A 20,056-nucleotide genomic window follows, 5' to 3' on the forward strand; every position below is an offset into this window, starting at 1 on the left:
CCTGTCCCTATGTCGCAGGGACCTTCGGGGTCTCAAAAGCGCCCACTATCCCAAATAGTTGACACAGATACCGACACAGATTCTGACTCCAGTGTCGACTACGATGATGCAAAGTTACAGCCAAAATTGGCTAAATGTATTCGATATATGATTATTGCAATAAAAGATGTTTTGCACATCACAGAGTCCCCTGTCCCTGACACGAGGGTACACATGTATAAGGGAAAGAAACCTGAGATAACCTTTCCCCCCTCACATGAGTTGAACGAATTATGTGAAAAAGCTTGGGAATCTCCAGACAAAAAGCTGCAGATTCCCAAAAGGATTCTTATGGCGTATCCTTTCCCGCCAATGGACAGGATACGGTGGGAATCCTCCCCTAGGGTGGATAAAGCATTGACACGCTTATCCAAAAAGGTAGCGCTGCCATCCCAGGATACGGCTACCATCAGGGACCCTGCTGACCGCAAGCAGGAGGTTACCCTAAAGTCCATTTACACACATTCTGGTACCTTACTCAGACCGGCAATTGCGTCGGCCGGGGTTGTAGCGCGGTGGCAGCATGGACAGATACCTTATCAGCAGAGATTGAGACCCTAGATAAGGATGCTATGTTATTGACCATAGGGCATATAAAAGATGCTGTCCTATATATGAGAGATGCTCAAAGTGACATTAGTCTACTAGGTTCTAGAATAAACGCTATGTCGATTTCTGCTAGACGAGTCCTATGGACCCGGCAATGGACAGGTGATGCCGACTCAAAAAGGCATATGGAGGTTTTACCTTACAGGGGTGAGGAATTGTTTGGGAAAGGTCTCTCGGACCTAGTCTCCACAGCTACAGCTGGTAAATCAAATTTTTTGCCTTATATTCCCTCACAGCCTAAGAAAGCACCACATTATCAAATGCAGTCCTTTCGATGACAGAGAAACAAGAAAGTACGAGGTGCGTCCTTTCTTGCCAGAGGTAAGGGCAGAGGGAAGAAGCTGCACAACACAGCTAGTTCCCAGGAACAGAAGTCCTCCCCGGCCTCTACAAAATCCACCGCATGACGCTGGGGCTCCGCTAAAGGAGTCCGCCCAGTTGAGGGCACGTCTTCAAGTTTTCAGCCACATCTGGGTTCATTCGCAGGTGGATCCCTAGGCAATAGAAATTGTTTCTCAGGGTTACAAGCTGAAATTCGAAGAGGTGCCTCCTCGCCGGTTTTTCAAATCGGCCCTACCATCTTCTCCCCAGGAAAGGGAGATAGTGTTAAATGCAATTCACAAATTGTATCTTCAACATATGCAGATGAGGGTTCCAGCCAACTTTGGCCCACTGCTTGGATGACATCACCGTATGTAAATCCGTCTTCTGCAGACCTTCTCCCAGGAATGCTTGTACTAGTTGTTGCATTTGGTTTGTTGTTTGGGCGTGCTTCAGTATTAGGCAGCCTTCTGCCCTCCCATGTTCATCTGAAAATATGTGTTCTCCCGGCAGTTGTTGTCCCCAGATGAGAGTTCCCTTGTGCTGCCTCAGTTGAATCTCCTTTACTTGACAGAGATGTGCCTGAGCAGCGGCCCTCCCCAGCCCTATCTCAAATCATACTTATTTTGCATAGGAGATACCATGGTCATAAAGATTGTTCTCCCAGGGTGAGGTTCATTCATTGCATTCTGGGTATGCTGACCCCTGTGATTTCCCCAAATGTGGGAAACTCAACTGCATTATTTGTGGTAGTGGGGCACTGTGTTTGTGTTTTCCTCTTGTCAGCTCTGGTAAAAGTCAGATTTCTTTGTCTCAGATCTTCCTCTAGCCTTGTTCTTCTTTCGAGAGTTCCATTGTGCTGCCTCAGTTTGATCTCCTTCACTTGACAGGGGGGTACCCGAGCAGCGACCCTCCCCAGCTCTAGCCCAACTCCTACATACCTGCCAGGTGAGATACTATGATCATGAAGGTGCTTCTCCCAGGGCAAGGCTCACCCATTGCACTCTGGGTGTGCTGCTCCTGCGATTTCCCCAAATGTGGGAAACTTGACTGCATAATTTGTGTTTCCCCTGGTCGGCTCTCGTATAATTCAGATCTCTTTGTCTCAGGTCTCTCTCCAGCCTAGTTTGCTGTCTGTTTCCACTTCTGTTTTCTTGAGCCGCTCCCTTCTATGCCCTTGCGCACTATCCTGACTTCTCCCGTCTGCTTACTTTGTGCCTTCCAACGCACAATGCGAACTACAGGTAGTGCTGCAGGGCCCACACCCTTTTACTTGCCGTACAGAGCAGCTCTGGAGCTGTTACAGTGCCCAGCTGCTGCAAGAAATCAGCTTGAATGCTTCAGGGGCTGGGGCATAGCCAACATGAGCCCCACACCGAAGGAGGGTGGAGGTATTTAATGCGAACTAGGGGTCATCCAAGCACCGCAAAAGGCCGCCATGCCCTGCATAACCCTTTTCTCTTTTCATATGCAGATGAGGGTTCCAGCCAACTTTGGCCCACTGCTTGGATGACATCACCGTATGCAAATCCGTCTTCTGCAGACCTTCTCCCAGGAATGCTTTTACTAGTTGTTACATTTGGTTTGTTGTTTGGGGGTGCTTCAGTATTAGGCAGCCTTCTGCCCTCCCATGTTCATCTGAAAATATGTGTTCTCCCTGCAGTTGTTGTCCCCAGATGAGAGTTCCCTTGTGCTGCCTCAGTTGAATCTCCTTTACTTGACAGAGATGTGCCTGAGCAGCGGCCCTCCCCAGCCCTATCCCAAATCATACTTATTTTGCATAGGAGTTTCCATGGTCATGAAGATTGTTCTCCCAGGGTGAGGTTCATTCATTGCATTCTGGGTATGCTGACCCCTGTGATTTCCCCAAATGTGGGAAACTCGACTGCATTAATTGTGGTAGTGGGGGACTGTGTTTGTGCTTTCCTCTGGTCAGCTCTGGTAAAAGACAGATTTCTTTGTCTCAGATCTTCCTCTAGCCTTGTTCTTTTTTCGAGAGTTTCCTTGTGCTGCCTCAGTTGGATCTCCTTCACTTGACAGGGGGGTGCCCGAGCAGCGACCCTCCCCATCTCTAGCCCAACTCCTACTTACCTGCCAGGTGAGATACTATGATCATGAAGGTGCTTCTCCCAGGGCAAGGCTCACCCATTGCACTCTGGGTGTGCTGCTCCTACGATTTCCCCAAATGTGGGACACTTGACTGCATAATTTGTGTTTCCTCTAGTCGGCTACTCGTATAATTCAGATCTCTTTGTCTCAGGTCTCTCTCCAGCCCAGTTTGCTGTCTGTTTCCACTTCTCTTTTCTTGAGCCGCTGCCTTCTATGCCCTTGTGCACTCTCCTGACTTCTCCTGTCTGCTTACTTTGTGCCTTCCAACGCACAATGCAAACTACAGGTAGTGCTGCAGGGCCCACACCCTTTTACTTGCCTTTCAGAGCAGCTCTGGAGCTGTTACAGTGCCCAGCTGCTGCAAGAAATCAGCTTGAATGCTTCAGGGGCTGGGGCATAGCCAACATGAGCCCCACACCGACGGAGGGTGGAGGTGTTTAATGCGAACTAAGGGTCATCCAAGCGCCGCAAAAGGCCGCCATGCCCTGCATACCCCTTTTCTCTTTTCATATGCAGATGAGGGTTCCAGCCAACTTTGGCCCACTGCTTGGATGACATCACCGTATGCAAATCCGTCTTCTGCAGACCTTCCCCCAGGAATGCTTGTACTAGTTGTTGCATTTGGTTTGTTGTTTGGGGTGCATTAGGCAGCCTTCTGCTCTCCCATGTTCATCTGAAAATATGTGTTCTCCCTGCAGTTGTTGTCCCCAGATGAGAGTTCCCTTGTGCTGCCTCAGTTGAATCTCCTTTACTTGACAGAGATGTGCCTGAGCAGCGGCCCTCCCCAGCCCTATCCCAAATCATACTTATTTTGCATAGGAGATACCATGGTCATGAAGATTGTTCTCCCAGGGTGAGGTTCATTCATTGCATTCTGGGTATGCTGACCCCTGTGATTTCCCCAAATGTGGGAAACTCGACTGCATTATTTGTGGTAGTGGGGGACTGTGTTTGTGCTTTCCTCTGGTCAGCTCTGGTAAAAGTCAGATTTCTTTGTCTCAGATCTTCCTCTAGCCTTGTTTTTTTTCGAGAGTTTCCTTGTGCTGCCTCAGTTGGATCTCCTTCACTTGACAGGGGGGTATCCGAGCAGCGACCCTCCCCAGCTCAAGCCCAACTCCTACTTACCTGCCAAGTGAGATACTATGATCAGGAAGGTGCTTCTACCAGGGCAAGGCTCACCCATTGCACTCTGGGTGTGCTGCTCCTACGATTTCCCCAAATGTGGGACACTTGACTGCATAATTTGTGTTTCCTCTGGTCGGCTACTCGTATAATTCAGATCTCTTTGTCTCAGGTCTCTCTCCAGCCTAGTTTGCTGTCTGTTTCCACTTCTCTTTTCTTGAGCCCCTGCATGCCCCTTTTCTCTTTTTATATGCAGATGAGGGTTCCAGCCAACTTTGGCCCACTGCTTGGATGACATCACCGTATGCAAATCCTTCTGCTGCAGACCTTCCCCCAGGAATGCTTGTACTAGTTGTTGGATATGGTTTGATATTTGATGGTGCTTCAGTATTAGGCAGCCTTCCGCCCTCCCATGTTCATCTGAAAAGATGTGGTCTCCCTGCAGTTGTTGTCCCCAGACGAGAGTTCCCTTGTGCTTCCTCAGTTGAATCTCCTTAACTTGACGGGGGAGGGGCTGCCCGAGCTGCCACCCTCCCCAGCCCTATCCCAACTCATACTTATTTTACATATTAGATCTCTTGATCATGAAGATTGTTCTCACAGGGTGAGGTTCATCCATTATATTTTAAAATAGGAAGGTACAAATTACATATTTGAATTGCATCTATGTGCTGGATTCAAATGTCCCCCCCCCTTCCTTTCTCAATTGTGCCCGTCAGCAGCTATTCTAAGGTTGCTGCCAATGGGTGTGACACATTCATTTCTTCTGTGGGGTACACTGGACTCCACAAGGATTCACATTGGGGTGTAGAGTAGGATCTTGATCTGAGGCACCAACCGGCTCAAAGCTTTTGACTGTTCCCAAGAAGCTCAGTGCATTCTCCTCTATAACCCCGCTTCCATGAACAGGGAGCTCAGTTTGTAGTTGGTGCCTTCAGTAGCAGGCCAATTAACAGGGGCCTGCCTCAGGCAGCCTATTCTTAGCTATTAATTTTGACAAGAAAAGAAGAACTTGTTTTATGAGAATCTACAAGGGCTGCAGCAGGCTAGGTCTAATAGACATCTTTACTGCAGCTTCATCACTCCCAGCGGCGCTGTATACTCCCGTGCCCTGGTTGCTGGGTCACTGCAGCGGAGGCTCCGGTTTCATCCTAAGGTCAGTCACACACACACCACCCTTCCGGATCACGAGGCCGCTGATGAAGGGGAGCGAGGCCGTAGGGGGTGGGCCGTGTGCGCACTGCGGTGGACACTGATTACTGGGCAGCCGCTCCACTAGCCACCAGGTACAGTTAAGGAGCACAGGTCTGGGGGTTTTTCTCCTATATTAACCCAATTTTGTACTGCCCGCAGCGCATTGTGATAGGTAATAGGGCCTGATTCAGGTTGGATTGCAATCACAATAAGCGATCCAACTGCAAAAATTGCTAAGAGCATACGCATGTGCCTGCATTTTCTGCGGCACCCCGCAGAGAATGTGATCGCCTCTGCCTGTCAATCGGGGCGGGGAAGGGGGGGAGAGGTGGGTCAGCAACACTCCATTTCCAAGTCAGGGATGGAGCGGTGCGGGGGCAAGGCTTCAAAATGGGGTCTGCAACGGAGGAGACACAGGGGGCGTGGTCACAGCGGCTGTATGACATCACATTCAGCCGCTGTGATCACAAAAATGGTGGCGGCTTCCTGCGCGCACATACAGTCTGCACCAGCAGGAGCCTACACCATTTTTTATGATCACGCTGAACTGCAGTGCGACTGCAATTACAGCATGGTCAAGAAGGGAGGCGTCATGCTGGGTGGCCATGCCCTGTCACTATGCAGGAGCCAGCACCTCTCACACACTAGTCCCCGGGTGCAGCCCCCAACCCCCGGGACACCCGGAGCAACAAAATGTAGATTCAGGCCACCAGGCCACGCCCCTACCTATGAAACCATGCCTCCTTTTTACCATTGCGCTGCTTATCTGCGCGCACTGCATTACAATCTCCCTCGCCACCTCTCTGGGTGTCACCAGTGATAGTGACACCTCTGCCATGCTTGTAGCAGCTGGTCCTAAGATCTACGCCTCACACCCTGAGTGTTTGCCCTTGTGACTTGTTGATCATCATAGCGAAGCAGATGCTTACAGAAAACTGCAGGGGCTTAGATTGAAAATAAAAAAAATGATGGGTATAAGGTAGAGAGGAGCGGGTTCGGTTCTCCGAGAACCGAATTCCCCACGAACTCCACGTGGTTTACACTGGTCCGAGGCAGGCTCGGTTGTTCCCGCCTGACTCGGAAAACCTGAACAAGGGAAAATGTCATCATCCCGCTGTCGGATTCTTGCGAGATTCGGATTCCATAGAGAAAAGGGGCATGCAGGGCATGGCGGCCTTTTGCAGTGCTTGGATGACCCCTTGTTCGCATTAAACACCCCCACCCTCCTTTGGTGTGGGGCTCATGTTGGCCATGCCCCATCCCCTGAAGCATTCAAGCTGATTTCTTGCAGCAGCTGGGCACTGTAACAGCTCCAGAGCTGCTCTGTAAGGCAAGTAAAAGGGTGTGGGCCCTGCAGCACCACCTGTAGTTCGCATTGTGCGTTGGAAGGCACAAAGTAAGCAGACGGGAGGAGAAGTCAGGATAGTACACAAGGGCATCCTTTTCTCTTAGTCCGTAGAGGATGCTGGGGTCACATTAAGAACCATGGGGTATAGACGGGATCCGCAAGAGACATGGGCACTTTAAGACTTTCAAAGGGTGTGAACTGGCTCCTCCCTCTATGCCCCTCCTCCAGACTCCAGTTATAGGAACTGTGCCCAGGGAGACGGACATTTCGAGGAAAGGATTTATAGTTAAACTAAGGTGAGCATCTTACCAGCTCACACCTTAAGCATGCCGCAGAACGTGGCATTCAACAGAACACAAGCCAACGGCATGAACAATTGCAGCAAAAAGCTGACCAGAACCGTAACACAACATGTGTATAACCACAAGTAATAACTGCAGACACAGTATGGACTGGGACGGGTGCCCAGCATCCTCTACGTACTAAGAGAAAAGGATTTACCGGTAGGTATTAAAATCCTATTTTCTCATACGACCTAGAGGATGCTGGGGTCACATTAAGAACCATGGGGTTATACCAAAGCTCTTGAACGGGTGGGAGAGTGCGTACGACTCTGCAGCACCGAATGACCCAACTTGAGGTTATCATCAGCCAAGGTATCAAACTTGTAAAACTTAGCAAAAGTGTTTACTAAATAGCTGCTCGGCAAAGTTGCAATGCCGAGACTCCCCGACCAGCTGCCCAGGATGAACCCACCTTTCTAGTAGAATGGGTCTTCACCTAATTCAGTAACGGCAATCCTGCCGTGGAATGAGCATGCTGAATCTTACCACAGATCCAGCGCATAATGGTCTGCATGGAAGCAGGACACCCAATCATGTTGGGAGCATACAGGACAAACAGAGCCTCTGTTTTCCTAATCTGAACCGTTCTGGTGACATAAATTTTCAAAGTTCTGACCACAGCCAGAGACTTTGACTCAACGAAGGTGTCAGTGGCCAAAGGCACCATGTGGAAAGATGAACCACCTTCGGCAGAAATTGTTGACGTGTCCTCAATTCTGCTCTATCTTCATGAAAGATCAAATAAAGGCTCTTGTGATACTGCATGGTTTGTACTGTTTTCCATGTGCTCCCAGATCTTTCAAGCAAGTAGCATGGTCAAGAAAGTTCTGTTTGAAAAGAAACAAACATTTACTGTCATTGTTATGCAAATAAACTTACATTAAAGCTAACAAGAAAGCACACTCGTTCTGTCTTTAAACTGATAAAAGAAACCCCAATAATATGGGGCATGCAAAAATTGAGATAAAACTCAGTTTTGCTCCTCTCCACGGAAATCTTTAATAAAAGGCGAAATATTTGTTAGTTCTGAAGAGAAACCAGAGCATGACCAAGATTCCACCTGTCGCCTGAGTGCCATGCCAGCAGTTCTCATTCAGCTCAAAGTGAGCACCCAATTTGAATGAAAGAAAGCAGATTTCTCACCAGGCTTCCCCTTGCTATAAACATGGTTTGTACTCTTTTCCATGTGCTCCCAGATCTTTCAAACAATTAGTGTGGTCAAGAAAGTTCTGTTTGAAAAGAAACAAACATTTACTGTAATTTCTATGCAAATGAGCTTACATTAAAGCACACTCGTTCTATCTTTAAACCAATAAAATAAAACCCCAATAAGATGGGGCATGCAAAAATTGAGATAAAACTCAGTTTTGCTCCTCTCCACGGAAATCTTTAGTAAAAGGCGAAAGATTTGTTCGTTCTGAAGAGAAACCACAGCATGACCAAGATTCTACCTGTCGCCTGAGTGCCATGCCAGCAGTCCTCATTCAGCTCAAAGTGAGCACCCAATTTGAAAGAAAGAAAGCAGATTTCTCACCAGGCTTCCCCTTGCTATAAACATGGTTTGTACTCTTTTCCATGTGCTCCCAGATCTTTCAAGCAATTAGTATAGTCAAGAAAGTTCTGTTTGAAAAGAAACAAACATTTACTGTCATTTCTACGCAAATGAGCTTACATTAAAGCACACTCGTTCTATCTTTAAACTGATAAAAGAAACCCCAATAAGACGGGGCATGCAAAAATTGAGATAAAACTCAGTTTTGCTCCTCTCCACGGAAATCTTTAGTAAAAGGCGAAAGATTTGTTCGTTCTGAAGAGAAACCAGAGCATGACCAAGATTCCACCTGTCGCCTGAGTGCCATGCCAGCAGTCCTCATTCAGCTCAAAGTGAGCACCCAATTTGAAAGAAAGAAAGCAGATTTCTCACCAGGCTTCCCCTTGCTATAAGCATGGTTTGTACTCTTTTCCATGTGCTCCCAGATCTTTCAAGCAATTAGTATGGTCAAGAAAGTTCTGCTTGAAAAGAAACAGACATTTATTGTCATTGTTATGCAAATATACTTACATTAAAGCTAACAAGAAAGCACACTCGTTCTGTCTTTAATCCGATAAAAGAAACCCCAATAATATGGGACATGCAAAAATTGAGATAAAACTCAGTTTTGCTCCTCTCCACGGAAATCTTTAGTAAAAGGCGAAAGATTTGTTCGTTCTGAAGAGAAACCAGAGCATGACCAAGATTCCACCTGTCGCCTGAGTGCCGTGCCAGCAGTCCTCATTCAGATCAAAGTGAGCGCCCAATTTGAAAGAAAGCAGATTTCTCACCTGTCTTCTCCTTGCTATAAGCATGGTTTGTACGGTATTCCATGTGCTCCCAGATCTTTCAAGCAAGTAGCATGGTCAAGAAAGTTCTGTTTGAAAAGAAACAAACATTTACTGTCATTTCTATGCAAATGAGCTTACATTAAAGCACACTCATTCTATCTTTAAACCGATAAAAGAAACCCCAAAAAGATGGGGCATGCAAAAATTGAGATAAAACTCGGTTTTGCTCCTCTCCACGGAAATCTTTAGTAAAAGGCGAAAGATTTGTTCGTTCTGAAGAGAAACCAGAGCATGACCAAGATTTTTATCTGAAAATATGTGTTCTCCCTGCAGTTGTTGTCCCCAGATGAGAGTTCCCTTGTGCTGCCTCAGTTGAATCTCCTTTACTTGACAGGGGGATGCTCGAGCAGCGACCCTCCCCAGCTCTAGCCCAACTCCTACTTACCTGCCAGGTGAGATACTATGATCATGAAGGTGCTTCTCCCAGGGCAAGGCTCACCCATTGCACTCTGGGTGTGCTGCTTCTGCGATTTCCCCAAATGTGGGAAACTTGACTGCATAATTTGTGTTTCCCCTGGTCGGCTCTCGTATAATTCAGATCTCTTTGTCTCAGGTCTCTCTCCAGCCTAGTTTGCTGTCTGTTTCTACTTCTCTTTTCTTGAGCCGCTCCCTTCTATGCCCTTGCGCACTATCCTGACTTCTCCCGTCTGCTTACTTTGTGCCTTCCAACGCACAATGCAAACTACAGGTAGTGCTGCAGGACCCACACCCTTTTACTTGCCTTACAGAGCGTCTCTGGAGCAGTTACAGTGCCCAGCTGCTGCAAGAAATCAGCTTGAATGCTTCAGGGGCTGGGGAATAGCCAACATGAGCCCCACACCGAAGGAGGGTGGAGGTGTGTAATGCGAACTAGGGGTCATCCAAGCGCCGCAAAAGGCCGCCATGCCCTGCACGCCCCTTGTCTCTTTTCATATGCAGACGAGGGTTGAAGCCAACTTTGACCCACTGTTTGGATGACATCACCATATGCAAATCCATCTGCTGCAGGCCTTCCCCCAGGAATGCTTGCACTAGTTGTTGCATTTGGTTTGTTGTTTGGGGGTGCTTCAGTATTAGGCAGCCTTCTGCCCTCCCATGTTCATCTGAAAATATATGTTCTCCCTGCAGTTGTTGTCCCCAGATGAGAGTTCCCTTGTGCTGCCTCAGTTGAATCTCCTTTACTTGACAGAGATGTGCCTGAGCAGCGGCCCTCCCCAGCCCTATCCCAAATCATACTTATTTTGCATAGGCGATACCATGGTCATGAAGATTGTTCTCCCAGGGTGAGGTTCATTCATTGCATTCTGGGTATGCTGACCCCTGTGATTTCCCCAAATGTGGGAAACTCGACTGCATTATTTGTGGTAGTGGGGGACTGTGTTTGTGCTTTCCTCTGGTCAGCTCTGGTAAAAATCAGATTTCTTTATCTCAGATCTTCCTCTAGCCTTGTTCTTCTTTCGAGAGTTCCCTTGTGCTGCCTCAGTTGGATCTCTTTCACTTGACAGGGGGGTGCCCGAGCAGCGACCCTCCCCAGCTCTAGCCCAACTCCTACTTACCTGCCAGGTGAGATACTATGATCATGAAGGTGCTTCTCCCAGGGCAAGGCTCACCCATTGCACTCTGGTTGTGCTGCCCCTGTGATTTCCCCAAATGTGGGAAACTTGACTGCATAATTTGTGTTTCCCTTGGTCGGCTCTCGTATAATTCAGATCTCTTTGTCTCAGGTCTATCTCCAGCCTAGTTTGCTGTCTGTTTCCACTTCTCTTTTCTTGAGCCGCTCCCTTCTATGCCCTTGCGCACTATCCTGACTTCTCCCGTCTGCTTACTTCGTGCCTTCCAACGCACAATGCAAACTACAGGTAGTGCTGCAGGGCCCACACCCTTTTACTTGCCTTACAGAGCAGCTCTGGAGCAGTTACAGTGCCCAGCTGCTGCAAGAAATCAGCTTGAATGCTTCAGGGGCTGGGGCATAGCCAACATGAGCCCCACACCGAAGGAGGGTGGAGGTGTGTAATGCTAACTAGGGGTCATCCAAGCGCCGCAAAAGGACGCCATGCCCTGCACGCCCCTTTTCTCTTTTCATATGCAGACGAGGGTTGAAGCCAACTTTGACCCACTGCTTGGATGGCATCACCATATGCAAATCCATCTGCTGCAGGCCTTCCCCCAGGAATGCTTGCACTAGTTGTAGCATTTGGTTTGTTGTTTGGGGGTGCTTCAGTATTAGGCAGCCTTCTGCCCTCCCATGTTCATCTGAAAATATGTGTTCTCCCTGCAGTTGTTGTCCCCAGATGAGAGTTCCCTTGTGCTGCCTCAGTTGAATCTCCTTTACTTGACAGAGATGTGCCTGAGCAGCGGCCCTCCCCAGCCCTATCCCAAATCATACTTATTTTGCATAGGAGAGACCATGGTCTTGAAGATTGTTCTCCCAGGGTGAGGTTCATTCATTGCATTCTGGGTATGCTGACCCCTGTGATTTCCCCAAATGTGGGAAACTCAACTGCATTATTTGTGGTAGTGGGGGACTGTGTTTGTGCTTTCCTCTGGTCAGCTCTGGTAAAAGTCAGATTTCTTTGTTTCAGTTCTTCCTCTAGCCTTGTTCTTCTTTCGAGAGTTCCCTTGTGCTGCCTCAGTTGGATCTCCTTCACTTGACAGGGGGGTGCCCGAGCAGCGACCCTCCCCAGCTCTAGCCCAACTTCTACTTACCTGCCAGGTGAGATACTATAATCATGAAGGTGCTTCTCCCAGGGCAAGGCTCACCCATTGCACTCTGGATTTGCTGCCCCTGCGATTTCCCCAAATGTGGGAAACTTGACTGCATAATTTGTGTTTCCCCTGGTCGGCTCTCGTATAATTCAGATCTCTTTGTCTCAGGTCTCTCTCCAGCCTAGTTTGCTGTCTGTTTCCACTTCTCTTTTCTTAAGCCGCTCCATTCTATGGCCTTGCGCACTATCCTTACTTCTCCCGTCTGCTTACTTTGTGCCTTCCAATGCACAATGCAAACTACAGGTAGTGCTGCAGGGCCCACACCCTTTTACTTGCTTTACAGAGCAGCTCTGGAGCTGTTACAGTGCCCAGCTGCTGCAAGAAATCAGCTTGAATGCTTCAGGGGCTGGGGCATAGCCAACATGAGCCCCACACCGAAGGAGGGTGGAGGTGTTTAATGCGAACTAGGGGTCATCCAAGCGCCGCAAAAGGCAGCCATGCCCTGCACACCCCTTTTTTATTTTCATATGCAGACGAGGGTTGAATCCAACTTTGACCCACTGCTTGGATGACATCACCATATGCAAATCCGTCTGCTGCAGGCCTTCCCCCAGGAATGCTTGCACTAGTAGTTGCATTTGGTTTGTTGTTTGGGGGTGCTTCAGTATTAGGCAGCCTTCTGCCCTCCCATGTTCATCTGAAAATATGTGTTCTCCCTGCAGTTGTTGTCCCCAGATGAGAGTTCCCTTGTGCTGCCTCAGTTGAATCTCCTTTACTTGACAGAGATGTGCCTGAGCAGCGGCCCTCCCCAGCCCTATCCCAAATCATACTTATTTTGCATAGGAGATACCATGGTCATGAAGATTGTTCTCCCAGGGTGAGGTTCATTCATTGCACTCTGGGTATGCTGACCCCTGTGATTTCCCCAAATGTGGGAAACTCGACTGCATTATTTGTGGTAGTGGGGGACTGTGTTTGTGCTTTCCTCTGGTCAGCTCTGGTAAAAGTCAGATTTCTTTGTCTCAGATCTTCCTCTAGCCTTGTTCTTCTTTCGAGAGTTCCCTTGTGCTGCCTCAGTTGGATCTCCTTCACTTGACAGGGGGTGCCCGAGCAGCAATCCTCCACAGCTCTAGCCCAACTCCTACTTACCTGCCAGGTGAGATACTATGATCTTCACTGTTAGGGCAATCAGGATGTGGAATTCCCTGCCAGGGAAGGTGGTAATGGCGGACTCTGTAATTGGATTTAAAAAAGGAATGGATACATTTCTGAATGAAAAAGCTATCCAAGGTTATAATACTTAAAATATCAACATGGTTAATCCGGGGGTAACATGAGTTATAGTAGCTAACTAGTCATAAAACATTATTCAGCAAGTATGTAGAATCATCACAACTTAAAACAGGTTGAACACGATGGGCAATTTGCCTCTATTCAACCTCAAAAACTATGTTACCATAAGTTACTATATTACTATGTTACTGTAGTATACAGAACACCACAATGTAATGAGCAGTGATAGTGAGCACTGATGAGGATACTAGAACTGACACTGAGCAGCAAGATGCAGCACTGGACTATTAGTAATGTACTGTAGTATGCTGAGCACCACAATGCAGCACAAGACAATGAGCAGTGATACTGAGCACTGATGAGGATACTACTGAGAACTGACACTGAGCAGGAGAGACACACTACTAGTATTACTGAGCAGCAATAAGTAACCACTGATACTGAGCACTGATATTGAGATTTCCACTGAGAGAACATAGCCACGTCCTCTCCGCTCTCTCTTCAATGCACGAGTAAAAATGGCGGCAACGCGCAGCTCTTTATATGGAATCCGAATCTCGCGAGAATCCGACAGCGGGATGATGACATTTTCCCTTGTTCAGGTTTTCCGAGTCAGGCGGGAACAACCGAGCCTGCCTCGGACCAGTGTAAACCACGTGGAGTTCGTCGGGAATTCGGTTCTCGGAGAACCGAACCCGCTCCTCTATATATACTATATTACTATGTTACTGTAGTATACAGAACACCACAATGCAATGAGCAGTGATAGTGAGCACTGATGAGGATACTAGAACTGACACTGAGCAGCAAGATGCAGCACTGGACTATTAGTAATGTACTGTAGTATGCTGAGCACCACAATGCAGCACAAGACAATGAGCAGTGATACTGAGCACTGATGAGGATACTACTGAGAACTGACACTGAGCAGGAGAGACACACTACTAGTATTACTGAGCAGCAATAAGTAACCACTGATACTGAGCACTGATATTGAGATTTCCACTGAGAGAACATAGCCACGTCCTCTCCGCTCTCTCTTCAATGCACGAGTAAAAATGGCAGCAACGCGCAGCTCTTTATATGGAATCCGAATCTCACGAGAATCTGACAGCGGGATGATGACATTTTCCCTTGTTCAGGTTTTCCGAGTCAGGCAGGAACAACCGAGCCTGCCTCGGACCAATGTAAACCACGTGGAGTTCGTGGGGAATTCGGTTCTCGGAGAACCGAACCCGCTCCTCTCTACCTTATACCCATCAATTGTTTTTATTTTCAATCTAAGCCCCTGCAGTTTTCTGTAAGCATCTGCTTCGCTATGATGATCAACAAGTCACAAGGGCAAACACTCAGGGCTTGAGGCGTAGATCTTAGGACCAGCTGCTACAAGCATGGCAGAGGTGTCACTATCACTGGTGACACCCAGAGAGGTGGCGAGGGAGATTGTAATGCAGTGCGCGCAGATAAACAGCGCAATGGTAAAAAGGAGGCATGGTTTCATAGGTAGGGGCGTGGCCTGGTGGCCTGAATCTACATTTTGTTGCTCCGGGTGTCCCGGGGGTTGGGGGCTGCACCCGGGGACTAGTGTGTGAGCGGTGCTGGCTCCTGCACAGTGACAGGGCATGGCCACCCAGCATGACGCCTCCCTTCTTGACCATGCTGTAATTGCAGTCGCACTGCAGTTCAGCGTGATCATAAAAAATGGTGTAGGCTCCTGCTGGTGCAGACTGTAGAGAAAAGCTGCTGTGACCACGCCCCCTGTGTCTCCTCCGTTGCAGACCCCATTTTGAAGCCTTGCCCCCGGACTAAGAGAAAAGAATGCCCTTGCGCACTATCCTGACTTCTCCTCCCGTCTGCTTAATTTGTGCCTTCCAACGCACAATGCGAACAAGAGGTGGTGCTGCAGGGCCCACACCCTTTTACTTGCCTTACAGAACAGCTCTGGAGCTGTTACAGTGCCCAGCTGCTGCAAGAAATCAGCTTGAATGCATCAGGGGATGGGGCATGGCCAACATGAGCCCCACACCAAAGGAGGGTGGAGGTGTTTAATGCGAACTAGGGGTCATCCAAGCACTGCAAAAGGCCGCCATGCCCTGCATGCCCCTTTTCTCTTTTCATATGCAGATGAGGGTTCCAGTCAACTTTGGCCCACTGCTTGGATTTACATCACCGTATGCAAATCCGTCTGCTGCAGACCTTCCCCCAGGAGTGCTTGTACTAGTTGTTGCATATGGGCCCTCATTCCGAGTCGTTCGCTCTGTAAATTTCATCGCATCGCAGTGAAATTCTGCTTAGTACGCATGCGCAATATTCGCACTGCGACTGCGCCAAGTAATTTTACAATGAAGAAAGTATTTTTACTCACGGCTTTTTCTTCGCTCCGGCGATCGTAATGTGATTGACAGGAAATGGGTGTTACTGGGCGGAAACAGGCCGTTTTATGGGCGTGTGGGAAAAAACGCTACAGTTTCCGGAAAAAACGCAGGAGTGGCCGGAGAAACGGGGGAGTGTCTGGGCGAACTCTGGGAGTGTTTGTGACGTCAAACCAGGAACGACAAGCACTGAACTGATCGCAGATGCCGAGTAAGTCTGAAGCTACTCTGAAACTGCTAAGTAGTTTGTAATCGCAATATTGCGAATACATCGGTCGCAATTTTAAGAAGCTAAGATTCACTCCCAGTAGGCGGCGGCTTAGCGTGTGTAACTCTGCTAAAATCGCCTTGCGAGCGATCAACTCGGAATGAGGGCCATGGTTTGATATTTGATGGTGCTTCAGTATTAGGCTGCCTTCCGCCCTCCCATGTTCATCTGAAAAGATGTGGTCTCCCTGCAGTTGTTGTCCCAAGATGAGAGTTCCCTTGTGCTGCCTCAGTTGAATCTCCTTTACTTGACAGAGATGTGCCTGAGCAGCGGCCCTCACCAGCCCTATCCCAAATCATACTTATTTTGCATAGGAGATACCATGGTCATGAAGATTGTTCTCCCAGGGTGAGGTTCATTCATTGCATTCTGGGTATGCTGACCCCTGTGATTTTCCCAAATGTGGGAAACTCGACTGCATTATTTGTGGTAGTGGGGGACTGTGTTTGTGCTTTCCTCTGGTCAGCTCTGGTAAAAGTCAGATTTCTTTGTCTCAGATCTTCCTCTAGCCTTGTTCTTCTTTCGAGAGTTCCCTGGTGCTGCTTCAGTTGGATCTCCTTCACTTCACAGGGGGGAACCCGAGCAGCGACCCTCCCCAGCTCTAGCCCAACTCCTACTTACCTGCCAGGTGAGATACTATGATCATGAAGGTGCTTCTCCCAGGGCAAGGCTCAACCATTGCACTCTGGGTGTGCTGCTCTTGCGATTTCCCCAAATGTGGGAAACTTGACTGCATAATTTGTGTTTCCCCTCGTCGGCTCTCGTATAATTCAGATCTCTTTGTCTCAGGTCTCTCTCCAGCCTAGTTTGCTGTCTGTTTCCACTTCTCTTTTCTTGAGCCGCTCCCTTCTATGCCCTTGCGCACTATCCTGACTTCTCCCGTCTGCTTACTTCGTGCCTTCCAACGCACAATGCGAACTACAGGTAGTGCTGCAGGGCCCACACCCTTTTACTTGCCTTACAGAGTAGCTCTGGAGCAGTTACAGTGCCCAGCTGCTGCAAGAAATCAGCTTGAATGCTTCAGGGGCTGGGGCATAGCCAACATGAGCCCCACACCGAAGGAGGGAGGAGGTGTGTAATGCAAACTAGGGGTCATCCAAGCGCTGCAAAAGGCCGCCATGCCCTGCACGCCCCTTTTCTCTTTTCATATGCAGACGAGGGTTGAAGCCAACTTTGACCCACTGCTTGGATGACATCACCATATGCAAATCCATCTGCTGCAGGCCTTCCCCCAGGAATGCTTGCACTAGTTGTTGCATTTGGTTTGTTGTTTGGGGGTGCTTCAGTATTAGGCAGCCTTCTGCCCTCACATGTTCATCTGAAAATATGTGTTCTCCCTGCAGTTGTTGTCCCCAGATGAGAGTTCCCTTGTGCTGCCTCAGTTGAATCTCCTTTACTTGACAGAGATGTGCCTGAGAAGCGGCCCTCCCCAGCCCTATCCCAAATCATACTTATTTTGCATAGGCGATACCATGGTCATGAAGATTGTTCTCCCAGGGTGAGGTTCATTCATTGCATTCTGGGTATGCTGACCCCTGTGATTTCCCCAAATGTGGGAAACTCGACTGCATTATTTGTGGTAGTGGGGGACTGTGTTTGTGCTTTCCTCTGGCCAGCTCTGGAAAAAGTCAGATTTCTTTGTCTCAGATCTTCCTCTAGCCTTGTTCTTCTTTCGAGAGTTCCCTTGTGCTGCCTCAGTTGGATCTCTTTCACTTGACAGGGGGGTGCCCGAACAGCGACCCTCCCCAGCTCTAGCCCAACTCCTACTTACCTGCCAGGTGAGATACTATGATCATGAAGGTGCTTCTCCCAGGGCAAGGCTCACCCATTGCACTCTGGGTGTGCTGCCCCTGCGATTTCCCCAAATGTGGGAAACTTGACTGCATAATTTGTGTTTCCCTTGGTCGGCTCTCGTATAATTCAGATCTCTTTGTCTCAGGTCTCTCTCCAGCCTAGTTTGCTGTCTGTTTCCACTTCTCTTTTCTTCAGCCGCTCCCTTCTATACCCTTGTGCACTATCCTGACTTCTCCTCCCGTCTGCTTACTTTGTGCCTTCCAATGCACAATGCAAACTACAGGTAGTGCTGCAGGGCCCACACCCTTTTACTTGCCTTACAGAGCAGCTCTGGAGCTGTTACAGTGCCCAGCTGCTGCAAGAAATCAGCTTGAATGCTTCAGGGGATGGGGCATGGCCAACATGAGCCCCACACCAAAGGAGGGTGGAGGTGTTTAATGCGAACTAGGGGTCATCCAAGCACCGCAAAAGGCCGCCATGCCCTGCACGCCCCTTTTCTCTTTTCATATGCAGATGAGGGTTGAAGCCAACTTTGACCCACTGCTTGGATGACATCACCGTATGCAAATCCGTCTTCTGCAGAACTTCCCCCAGGAATGCTTGCACTAGTTGTTGCATTTGGTTTGTTGTTTGGGGGTGCTTCAGTATTAGGCAGCCTTCTGCCCTCCCATGTTCATCTGAAAATATGTGTTCTCCCTGCAGTTGTTGTCCCCAGATGAGAGTTCCCTTGTGCTGCCTCAGTTAAATCTCCTTTACTTGACAGAGATGTGCATGAGCAGCGGCCCTCCCCAGCCCTATTCCAAATCATACTTATTTTGCATAGGAGATACCATGGTCATGAAGATTTTTCTCCCAGGGTGAGGTTCATTCATTGCATTTTGGGTATGCTGACCCCTGTGATTTCCCCAAATGTGGGAAACTCAGCTGCATTATTTGTGGTAGTGGGGGACTGTGTTTGTGCTTTCCTCTGGTCAGCTCTGGTAAAAGTCAGATTTCTTTGTCTCAGATTTTCCTCTAGCCTTGTTCTTCTTTCGAGAGTTCCCTTGTGCTGCCTTAGTTGGATCTCCTTCACTTTACAGGGGGGTACCCGAGCAGCGACCCTCCCCAGCTCTAGCCCAACTCCTACTTACCTGCCAGGTGAGATACTATGATCATGAAGGTGCTTCTCCCAGGGCAAGGCTAACCCATTGCACTCTGGGTGTGCTGCTCCTGCGATTTCCCCAAATGTGGGAAACTTGACTGTATAATTTGTGTTTCCCCTGGTCGGCTCTCGTATAATTCAGATCTCTTTGTCTCAGGTCTCTCTCCAGCCTAGTTTGCTGTCTGTTTCCACTTCTCTTTTCTTGAGCCGCTCCCTTCTATGCCCTTGCGCACTATCCTGACTTCTCCTCCTGTCTGCTTACTTTGTGCCTTCCAACGCACAATGCGAACTACAGGTAGTGCTGCAGGGCCCACACCCTTTTACTTGCCTTACAGAGCAGCTCTGGAGCTGTTACAGTGCCCAGCTGCTGCAAGAAATCAGCTTGAATGCTTCAGGGGCTGGGGCATAGCCAACATGAGCCCCACACCAAAGGAGGGTGGAGGTGTTTAATGCAAACTAGGGGTCAGCCAAGCGCCGCAAAAGGCCACCATGCCCTGCACGCCCCTTTTCTCTTTTCATATGCAGACGAGGGTTGAAGCCAACTTTGACCCACTGCTTGGATGACATCACCATATGCAAATCCATCTGCGGCAGGCCTTCCCCCAGGAATGCTTGCACTAGTTGTTGCATTTGGTTTGTTGTTTGGGGGTGCTTCAGTATTAGGCAGTCTTCTGCCCTCCCATGTTCATCTGAAAATATATGTTCTCCCTGCAGTTGTTGTCCCAAGATGAGAGTTCCCTTGTGCTGCCTCAGTTGAATCTCCTTTACTTGACAGAGATGTGCATGAGCAGCGGCCCTCCCCAGCCCTATTCCAAATCATACTTATTTTGCATAGGAGATACCATGGTCATGAAGATTTTTCTCCCAGGGTGAGGTTCATTCATTGCATTTTGGGTATGCTGACCCCTGTGATTTCCCCAAATGTGGGAAACTTGACTGCATTATTTGTGGTAGTGGGAGACTGTGTTTGTGCTTTCCTCTGGTCAGCTCTGGTAAAAGTCAGATTTCTTTGTCTCAGATCTTCCTCTAGCCTTG

At 48.6% G+C, this 20,056-nt stretch overlaps 23 non-coding genes and 1 pseudogene across 23 annotated transcripts; 19 read left to right on the top strand and 5 right to left on the bottom strand.

The window, feature by feature from the left end:
* The first annotated feature begins 1,586 nt into the window (after positions 1 to 1,586).
* LOC135013100 (U1 spliceosomal RNA) lies at positions 1,587 to 1,750 on the top strand. The gene has a single exon (XR_010211876.1). It is a non-coding gene; the product is annotated as a U1 spliceosomal RNA (small nuclear RNA).
* Positions 1,751 to 1,902: 152 nt separating this feature from the next.
* On the top strand, positions 1,903 to 2,065 carry LOC135013114 (U1 spliceosomal RNA). The gene has a single exon (XR_010211889.1). It is a non-coding gene; the product is annotated as a U1 spliceosomal RNA (small nuclear RNA).
* A 671-nt stretch (positions 2,066 to 2,736) lies between these two features.
* On the top strand, positions 2,737 to 2,900 carry LOC135013101 (U1 spliceosomal RNA). Its single transcript, XR_010211877.1, has one exon. It is a non-coding gene; the product is annotated as a U1 spliceosomal RNA (small nuclear RNA).
* Positions 2,901 to 3,052: 152 nt separating this feature from the next.
* Positions 3,053 to 3,216, top strand: LOC135013115 (U1 spliceosomal RNA). Its single transcript, XR_010211890.1, has one exon. It is a non-coding gene; the product is annotated as a U1 spliceosomal RNA (small nuclear RNA).
* Positions 3,217 to 3,880: 664 nt separating this feature from the next.
* LOC135013117 (U1 spliceosomal RNA) lies at positions 3,881 to 4,044 on the top strand. Its single transcript, XR_010211892.1, has one exon. It is a non-coding gene; the product is annotated as a U1 spliceosomal RNA (small nuclear RNA).
* Positions 4,045 to 4,195: 151 nt separating this feature from the next.
* LOC135013124 (U1 spliceosomal RNA) lies at positions 4,196 to 4,359 on the top strand. The gene has a single exon (XR_010211895.1). It is a non-coding gene; the product is annotated as a U1 spliceosomal RNA (small nuclear RNA).
* A 3,657-nt stretch (positions 4,360 to 8,016) lies between these two features.
* Positions 8,017 to 8,132, bottom strand: LOC135013131 (U5 spliceosomal RNA). Its single transcript, XR_010211901.1, has one exon. It is a non-coding gene; the product is annotated as a U5 spliceosomal RNA (small nuclear RNA).
* A 275-nt stretch (positions 8,133 to 8,407) lies between these two features.
* LOC135013130 (U5 spliceosomal RNA) lies at positions 8,408 to 8,523 on the bottom strand. Its single transcript, XR_010211900.1, has one exon. It is a non-coding gene; the product is annotated as a U5 spliceosomal RNA (small nuclear RNA).
* A 274-nt stretch (positions 8,524 to 8,797) lies between these two features.
* Positions 8,798 to 8,913, bottom strand: LOC135013127 (U5 spliceosomal RNA). Its single transcript, XR_010211897.1, has one exon. It is a non-coding gene; the product is annotated as a U5 spliceosomal RNA (small nuclear RNA).
* A 286-nt stretch (positions 8,914 to 9,199) lies between these two features.
* LOC135013128 (U5 spliceosomal RNA) lies at positions 9,200 to 9,315 on the bottom strand. The gene has a single exon (XR_010211898.1). It is a non-coding gene; the product is annotated as a U5 spliceosomal RNA (small nuclear RNA).
* Positions 9,316 to 9,585: 270 nt separating this feature from the next.
* On the bottom strand, positions 9,586 to 9,701 carry LOC135013126 (U5 spliceosomal RNA). The gene has a single exon (XR_010211896.1). It is a non-coding gene; the product is annotated as a U5 spliceosomal RNA (small nuclear RNA).
* A 144-nt stretch (positions 9,702 to 9,845) lies between these two features.
* Positions 9,846 to 10,008, top strand: LOC135013112 (U1 spliceosomal RNA). Its single transcript, XR_010211887.1, has one exon. It is a non-coding gene; the product is annotated as a U1 spliceosomal RNA (small nuclear RNA).
* Positions 10,009 to 10,679: 671 nt separating this feature from the next.
* LOC135013097 (U1 spliceosomal RNA) lies at positions 10,680 to 10,843 on the top strand. The gene has a single exon (XR_010211873.1). It is a non-coding gene; the product is annotated as a U1 spliceosomal RNA (small nuclear RNA).
* Positions 10,844 to 10,995: 152 nt separating this feature from the next.
* LOC135013119 (U1 spliceosomal RNA) lies at positions 10,996 to 11,158 on the top strand. Its single transcript, XR_010211893.1, has one exon. It is a non-coding gene; the product is annotated as a U1 spliceosomal RNA (small nuclear RNA).
* A 671-nt stretch (positions 11,159 to 11,829) lies between these two features.
* LOC135013132 (U1 spliceosomal RNA) lies at positions 11,830 to 11,993 on the top strand. The gene has a single exon (XR_010211902.1). It is a non-coding gene; the product is annotated as a U1 spliceosomal RNA (small nuclear RNA).
* A 152-nt stretch (positions 11,994 to 12,145) lies between these two features.
* On the top strand, positions 12,146 to 12,308 carry LOC135013122 (U1 spliceosomal RNA). The gene has a single exon (XR_010211894.1). It is a non-coding gene; the product is annotated as a U1 spliceosomal RNA (small nuclear RNA).
* A 671-nt stretch (positions 12,309 to 12,979) lies between these two features.
* LOC135013094 (U1 spliceosomal RNA) lies at positions 12,980 to 13,143 on the top strand. The gene has a single exon (XR_010211870.1). It is a non-coding gene; the product is annotated as a U1 spliceosomal RNA (small nuclear RNA).
* A 3,240-nt stretch (positions 13,144 to 16,383) lies between these two features.
* Positions 16,384 to 16,547, top strand: LOC135013129 (U1 spliceosomal RNA). The gene has a single exon (XR_010211899.1). It is a non-coding gene; the product is annotated as a U1 spliceosomal RNA (small nuclear RNA).
* Positions 16,548 to 16,699: 152 nt separating this feature from the next.
* Positions 16,700 to 16,835, top strand: LOC135013121 (U1 spliceosomal RNA; annotated as a pseudogene).
* Positions 16,836 to 17,533: 698 nt separating this feature from the next.
* On the top strand, positions 17,534 to 17,697 carry LOC135013098 (U1 spliceosomal RNA). The gene has a single exon (XR_010211874.1). It is a non-coding gene; the product is annotated as a U1 spliceosomal RNA (small nuclear RNA).
* A 152-nt stretch (positions 17,698 to 17,849) lies between these two features.
* On the top strand, positions 17,850 to 18,012 carry LOC135013109 (U1 spliceosomal RNA). Its single transcript, XR_010211884.1, has one exon. It is a non-coding gene; the product is annotated as a U1 spliceosomal RNA (small nuclear RNA).
* Positions 18,013 to 18,686: 674 nt separating this feature from the next.
* On the top strand, positions 18,687 to 18,850 carry LOC135013095 (U1 spliceosomal RNA). The gene has a single exon (XR_010211871.1). It is a non-coding gene; the product is annotated as a U1 spliceosomal RNA (small nuclear RNA).
* A 152-nt stretch (positions 18,851 to 19,002) lies between these two features.
* Positions 19,003 to 19,165, top strand: LOC135013116 (U1 spliceosomal RNA). The gene has a single exon (XR_010211891.1). It is a non-coding gene; the product is annotated as a U1 spliceosomal RNA (small nuclear RNA).
* Positions 19,166 to 19,839: 674 nt separating this feature from the next.
* Positions 19,840 to 20,003, top strand: LOC135013103 (U1 spliceosomal RNA). Its single transcript, XR_010211879.1, has one exon. It is a non-coding gene; the product is annotated as a U1 spliceosomal RNA (small nuclear RNA).
* Positions 20,004 to 20,056: the final 53 nt, after the last annotated feature.

This window comes from Pseudophryne corroboree, unplaced genomic scaffold, assembly GCF_028390025.1.
Source record: "Pseudophryne corroboree isolate aPseCor3 unplaced genomic scaffold, aPseCor3.hap2 scaffold_2647, whole genome shotgun sequence".
Classification (NCBI taxonomy): Eukaryota; Metazoa; Chordata; class Amphibia; order Anura; family Myobatrachidae; genus Pseudophryne; species Pseudophryne corroboree.